Source organism: Pinus tabuliformis, chromosome 4_1 (genome assembly GCF_031772625.1).
Source record: "Pinus tabuliformis cultivar Carrire ecotype Pingquan chromosome 4_1, CPIR1, whole genome shotgun sequence".
Lineage (NCBI taxonomy): Eukaryota > Viridiplantae > Streptophyta > Pinopsida > Pinales > Pinaceae > Pinus > Pinus tabuliformis.
Genome location: NC_142303.1, coordinates 69,604,498 through 69,612,204, shown reverse-complemented (window position 1 = coordinate 69,612,204; position 7,707 = coordinate 69,604,498). Strand labels below are relative to the sequence as shown.

At 40.1% G+C, this 7,707-nt stretch overlaps 2 pseudogenes; both read right to left on the bottom strand.

Annotated features, from left to right (window-relative positions):
• Nucleotides 1–2,052: 2,052 nt before the first annotated feature.
• On the bottom strand, nucleotides 2,053–2,754 carry LOC149174183 (hypersensitive-induced response protein 4 pseudogene; annotated as a pseudogene).
• A 3,843-nt stretch (nucleotides 2,755–6,597) lies between these two features.
• LOC149174182 (hypersensitive-induced response protein 4 pseudogene) lies at nucleotides 6,598–7,332 on the bottom strand (annotated as a pseudogene).
• Nucleotides 7,333–7,707: the final 375 nt, after the last annotated feature.

Genomic DNA, 7,707 nt, shown 5'->3' with positions numbered 1-7,707 from the left:
GGAACATAACAGATTACATATGAAACAAGAGGAAAACTAATGCTAACGTTCATACCACAGGAATCTCAGAAGTCAGAGCTGTGTAATTTCCTTAAACTCTTTGCCAAAAAATGTACATTGAAAGCTCTGTTCTCCAGCACTCTCAGCACTCAGAAACTCTCCCCTCTCTCCTCTCTAACTCACCCTCCTTTTATTACAAATGATTATTTTTATAAACTATTCTAAAACAAAAACAACAGATCGACCCCACAATCAGGGCGTTGTTTTACAATAATAGAAAAGAGCGTTTTTTCTAAAAATCCTCTGATGACTAATAAACATGTAGCGCAGATCTTTTTGATTTCTGAGGTCTTGAAATAGGAAATTGGTTCCTATTTTTCTGTTACGGTTGATGTCTTTGTGGCGTGAATGAGGACCGGTTTTAGTGCCCTGGCGGGGTTGACATCACCTGATTCCATATCTAAAGAGAAAACCCTTTTCATTGTAGATATCTGTTATTGGGGCGCCCGCATCATTCGTAAAAGTGGCGGTGGTGATAGTGAGGGGAAAACAAGCCAAGACATCCAGTTTCATGGGCAAGATGTTCTAGCACTATATGCGCAACTGCCTGTCCATCTGTTTTGAAAATGGGTAGCGTTACATATAAAGTTCGATGATAATCAATGTGGAGGCAACAACTGTAGCTGCATATCCTTTCTGAATCGGAACTGAAGCCAGGAATAGACCGTTTACTCCTATTTCGATGTTTCTGTGGCATTCGGTCTTTGACTATTTTTGCCACCCAAAAGATAAGAACCGCAGATGTCATTAAACCAAGCCAGGAAGCCAGCATGTATTGACCCAAGCCAATAGAAGTCACAGACAGCAGATAATTTAGCACGTTGAATGGAAGTAATGGTACAAGCCGTAGAAGAAAAACAATCTTAAACCCCGATCTTCGAGTTGCTATAGAAACAGCTTGGAATTGTGGATAATCATTCAACTTGGATGCTACATAAGATCTTCCAATCGTTTTTCCAACGATGAAGGCAGCTGTACAACCCATTGTAGATCCAATGGAATCAGCGATGAAACCAATTGGCAGCCCAAATAGGTATTCACCCCCAATTGTGAGGACGGATGCTGGAACTGCTAGCACTGTCAATGGGATATAAACTAGAGCTAAAACAAGAGGTCCCCAAGGATCTAAATTCTTATCAATCCAAACAAGGAAATATCTGAGCCTATTCTGGCGATGAAACATAATATGAAACCATTGCAATAGCTTGATTCCAATCCGCAAATTCCACAAACGCCTGGTTGCGATTCGATCCAACATTGACCAGCGCTCCACGAGTTTATGGCCAGTGAAATACTCAGCAAGAAAGATGCACACAAAGGGAGTTGTATCCTTTACCCATTCGCTCTGTTCTCCTCTCCAAGTGGAACTTCATCATTTGACAATTCAAACTCTGTTTTGGGGACAAAATCTGTAAGCAAAGTGGTGGAAGAATCCCTGCCAAGAGGTCTTTTCCTGGCTACCGCCTCTACAGAACCATCCACTATCACTTCACTCTTAATCACCTGTACGTTATCAGAATCATCGGGAAATTGTTGAACAAGACTCTTCCCAGACCTTGAATTTATCTTTTCTTTTATTTGTCTTCTTACTCACATTTGTCCCTATTGAAATACGCCGCTTCAGCCACTGTGTATCTTTAACAGAGGTTTCTCGCCCAAATGTTGCCTTGAAAGTTTCATGAAGTTCTTTAATAGTAAGATTTTCCAAGGAAAAATCACACTTTGCAGCATCTGGATCTGTCTTTGGAATTACAGTCTGAGGTGGTGGTGATCTGCTTGAATTTTGTTTTTTAGTTTTTATGCTGGGATAGGAGCAGTCCAAATTCAAATTTTCCAAAGTATTATCTTCAATTTGACCATAGCTTAAAAGAGGAAAACTTTTCTCAAAAGAACCATCTTCAGCAAGGAAATTTGACACCGGATTCACACAGAAAGTAAAGGAACCAAGCAAATTTCATGCACCATAAACAATATCAAATCCTTCGCAATTTTCTAAAGCAAATCCTGAGAAACACTTGATGCTTCCATAAGTCCATTCCTTATTTTCTCATTGACGTCTCTCACATGCCCTGGACCATGCGGAATGAAGACAGTCGTGTTCTTGGATGATGCCCCAACATCTTTTATTGTGTCAAAGTACTGAGTTATCATGACTAAATCCATGACATCCTTCGAAGAAGTGCCGGGGACTTTATGGGAAAATTCTAACACATTTTCTCGTAGCCCATCTGTGATAGCTTGTCTCTGTCGTGCAACCCCAACACCAGCAAGATATTTTGCCTCTGCATCAGCTTCCGCCCTTTTAACTTGTAGTATTTTGTCTGCTTCACCTCTAAACACACTTGCAAGTTGAAGTCGTTGAGCTGCATTGATCTCATTCATTGCCTTCTGTACTGAAGGATCCAGAACTATATCAACCACAAGTATCTGTTGTATGTTATACCCATATGACCCCATTGCTTTTTCAAGCTCTTCTAACACAACTTTGGCAACATCGCCCTTTTGCTCAAATAATTCATCCAAATTCATCTTTGGAACATTTGCTCGAACCACATCAAACACATAAGCTTGAATTTGTTCTTGAGGATTTTGCAGCTCATAAAATGCATCGTCAGCATTCTGTTTCACAACACGATACTAGATGGAGCAAAATAATTGCACAAAGACATTGTCCTGAAATTTATCTGAAACCATATGACGAAGTCGTTGATAGTAAACTGGACCAATGAATATTTCACAAGTAAGCTCTGTACCAAGGGTGCCACTGTAGGGAACCTCTGTGCCATGATAGTTGAAACCATATGAAGATAAAACTTGACCAAATTCATCAACAGTAGAGTCTGATGTACGCTTTGTTTTCTTTGTGCTTTTACAGAGGTAGGAGCTTGAAGTCGCTGCCAGTTGAAAAGATGAAGAACAAATTACATAATCTAAAATGCAACATTTAAATGATTTCTTCTTCAAAAACAGGGTTTTGAAGAAGAATCAATCTCTGACATGAGATGGAGTCTAACATCGGCTCCACTTGGGATGGCAGCTGCCGCTCTTTGGAGGTGCCAAGAACCGCAGAACTTTGGGAGAGCAGACAGTGCCTCCACCCATTGGGCAATGGAGTCATCATCGACACAACTGAAACTGAAATCAAACTGATTTGATCTCAAGACTGAAATGACTGAAAAAACAACTTAACAATCTTCAAGCAAACTATAACCAGGTGCTGCCCTTATGGCTGCTTATTTATTTACAAAGCTACCCTACTTTGTTGTACAAACAATAGATCAGGTAATACTAAAATTCCAGATTAACCATTCAAGTAAACCTGAGAATGATGCCGCTCGAGAATGCTGCCACGAAGTCACAGATGCAGTTGCTGGCAGCCCTTCATGCACATAATGAGCCTGGTCACGGACAAGACAGCCTAATCTATCAATCAAACTGAAAAACATTTCCATGTATACCGCAATAGGATCACGGAAGCCGGACTCTGTTGGCTGCCCCAACTCTGCAACACATACTTCCAGCTGCACATTGTCAATGTAAACGACTGTAGGCAATTCTATGATATCTTGTTTCGAATGAGGAAGGATTTCCAAGAACTTTTTAGGGTCTTGGAAATCATATGACTGAATCTGCTCATCGAGACACTGAATCTCCTTTTCAACTCTTTCAACAACTAACTCACAAGCACCAGTTTTAACTTCAAAAGGAAACTTTGGCGATTTCAAACATTGAAGGAAGGTACTGAAAAATTCTTCATTAATTTCAATATCCACTAAACATTCTCTAAATTTGTTTAGAGCTTCACACAGGGCAGGGTTTGCCACATACCCTTCCATTGCATGAATGGATCAACAAGCACTGGAATGTCTGGATCGAGTTGGAGTCGCCAGGTGAATGGTTCAGCCTGCATATGTATCTGACTGCTGTCCACCATCAACATCAGATCTGCACTTTGATTGCATGTACTGGGGCAAGACAATCAACAAGTTGAATGTTCTCCCCAGTATGGTCGCCAGTATGTTAGTGCTTGAAATTTCACCTCAGGCTGAGAAAGGTAAACCTCAAGGCTACATCAAACCATTTAGCCTCGTAGCTAGCCCTACGGGGCAGGAGAAGGCTCTCTCTAGGTCAATCTCGGCAGATCTTCAATGGGATGAGATGACCAACAAGGTAACACTGATATTAGGCTAGTAAACTGATCAGAAAGATTGATTTTGGGGTTTTTTAATTAAATAACGGGGTTTTTCTGGGCTGCATGGGAAAAATCACAGCTTGAACAGAGAAATATAATGAACAACACAGATTATCGACTGAGGCAAGGTAGGCAAGAAATTTAGCATCAAATCTAGATTTAAATGGGATGACAAGACTGGTGAGGAGCTGACAAGGGCATAGGAGATGAATCCTTGTCAAACAGAGGAAAACATTAAACATGAACAAACTTATAGGCAGAGCATGGCAGGCATGAATTCTTACCTAAACACTTCATTTGTTCAGTTAGAAATGATCATGTAGTGAAATGGAACATAACAGATTACATATGAAACAAGAGGAAAACTAATGCTAACGTTCATACCACAGGAATCTCAGAAGTCATAGCTATGTAATTTCCTTAAACTCTCTGCCAAAAACTGTACATTGAAAGCTCTGTTCTCCAGCACTCTCAGCACTCAGAAACTCTCCCCTCTCTCCTCTCTAACTCACCCTCCTTTTATTACAAATGATTATTTTTATAAACTATTCTAAAACAAAAACAACAGATCGACCCCACAATCAGGGCGTTGTTTTACAATAATAGAAAAGAGCGTTTTTTCTAAAAATCCTCTGATGACTAATAAACATGTAGCGCATATCTTTTTGATTTCTGAGGTCTTGAAATAGAAAATTGGTTCCTATTTTTCTGTTACGGTTGATGTCTTTGTGGCGTGAATGAGGACCGGTTTTAGTGCCCTGGCGGGGTTGACATCACCCGATTCCATATCTAAAGAGAAAACCCTTTTCATTGTAGATATATGTTATTGGGGCGCCTGCATCATTCGTAAAAGTGGCGGTGGTGATAGTGAGGGGAAAACAAGCCAAGACATCCAGTTTCATGGGCAAGATGTTCTAGCACTGTATGCGCAATTACCTGTCCATCTGTTTTGAAAAGGGGCAGCGTTACATATAAAGTTCGATGATAATCAATGTGGAGGCAACAACTATAGCTGCATATCCTTTCTGAATCGGAACTGAAGCCAGGAATAGACTGTTTACTCCTATTTCGATGTTTCTGTGGCATTCGGTCTTTGACTATTTTTGCCACCCAAAAGATAAGAACCGCAAATGTCATTAAACCAAGCCAAGAAGCCAGCATGTATTGACCCAAGCCAATATAAGTCACAGACAGCAGATAATTTAGCACGTTGAATGGAAGTAATGGTACAAGCCGTAGAAGAAAAACAATCTTAAACCCCGATCTTCGAGTTGCTATAGAAACAGCTTGGAATTGTGGATAATCATTCAACTTGGATGCTACATAAGATCTTCCAATCGTTTTCCAACGATGAAGGCAGCTGTACAACCCATTGTAGATCCAATGGAATCAGCGATGAAACCAATTGGCAGCCCAAATAGGTATTCACCCCCAATTGTGAGGACGAATGTTGGAACTGCTAGCACTGTCAATGGGATATAAACTAGAGCTAAAACAAGAGGTCCCCAAGGATCTAAATTCTTATCAATCCAAACAAGGAAATATTTGAGCCTATTCTGGCGATGAAACATAATATGAAACCATTGCAATAGCTTGATTCCAATCCGCAAATTCCACAAACGCCTGGTTGCGATTCGATCCAACATTGACCAGTGCTCCACGAGTTTATGGCCAGTGAAATACTCAGCAAGAAAGATGCACACAAAGGGAGTTGTATCCTTTACCCATCCGCTCTGTTCTCCTCTCCAAGTGGAACTTCATCATTTGACAATTCAAACTCTGTTTTTGGGACAAAATCTGTAAGCAAAGTGGTGGAAGAATCCCTGCCAAGAGGTCTTTTCCTGGCTACCGCCTCTACAGAACCATCCACTATCACTTCACTCTTAATCACCTGTACGTTATCAGAATCATCGGGAAATTGTTGAACAAGACTCTTCCCAGACCTTGAATTTATCTTTTCTTTTATTTGTCTTCTTACTCACATTTGTCCCTATTGAAATACGTCGCTTCAGCCACTGTGTATCTTTAACAGAGGTTTCTCGCCCAAATGTTGCCTTGAAAGTTTCATGAAGTTCTTTAATAGTAAGATTGTCCAAGGAAAAATCACACTTTGCAGCATCTAGATCTGTCTTTGGAATTACAGTCTGAGGTGGTGGTGATCTGCTTGAATTTTGTCTTTTAGTTTTTATGCTGGGATAGGAGCAGTCCAAATTCAAATTTTCCAAAGTATTATCTTCAACTTGACCATAGCTTAAAAGAGGAAAACTTTTCTCAAAAGAACCATCTTCAGCAAGGAAATTTGACACCGGATTCACACAGAAAGTAAAGGAACCAAGCAAATTTCATGCACCATAAACAGTATCAAATCCTTCGCAATTTTCTAAAGCAAATCCTGAGAAACACTTGATGCTTCCATAAGTCCATTCCTTATTTGCTCACTGACGTCTCTCACATGCCCTGGACCATGCGGAATGAAGACAGTCGTGTTCTTGGATGATGCCCCAACATCTTTTCATGTCAAAGTACTGAGTTATCATGACTAAATCCATGACATCCTTCGAAGAAGTGCCGGGGACTTTATGGGAAAATTCTAACACATTTTCTCGTAGCCCATCTGTGATAGCTTGTCTCTGTTGTGCAACCCCAACACCAGCAAGATATTTTGGCTCTGCATCAGCTTCCGCCCTTTTAACTTGTAGTATTTTGTCTGCTTCACCTCTAAACACACTTGCAAGTTGAAGTCGTTGAGCTGCATTGATCTCATTCATTGCCTTCTGTATTGAAGGATCCGAAACTATATCAACCACAAGTATCTGTTGTATGTTATACCCATATGACCCCATTGCTTTTTCAAGCTCTTCTAACACAACTTTGGCAACATCGCCCTTTTGCTCAAATAATTCATCCAAATTCATCTTTGGAACATTTGCTCGAACCACATCAAACACATAAGCTTGAATTTGTTCTTGAGGATTTTGCAGCTCATAAAATGCATCATCAGCATTCTGTTTCACAACACGATACTAGATGGAGCAAAATAATTGCACAAAGACATTGTCCTGAAATTTATCTGAAACCATATGACTAAGTCGTTGATAGTAAACTGGACCAATGAATATTTCACAAGTAAGCTCTGTACCAAGGGTGCCACTGTAGGGAACCTTTGTGCCATGATAGTTGAAACCATATGAAGATAAAACTTGACCAAATTCATCAACAGTAGAGTCTGATGTATGCTTTGTTTTCTTTGTGCTTTTACAGAGGTAGGAGCTTGAAGTCGCTGCCATTTGAAAAGCTGAAGAACAAATTACATAATCTAAAATGCAACATTTAAATGATTTCTTCTTCAAAACAGGGTTTTGAAGAAGAATCAATCTCTGACATGAGACGGAGTCTAACAGACCTGATAGGAGTATAAGGTGGATTTATGGATATTTGAATTTTGATAAACAGTG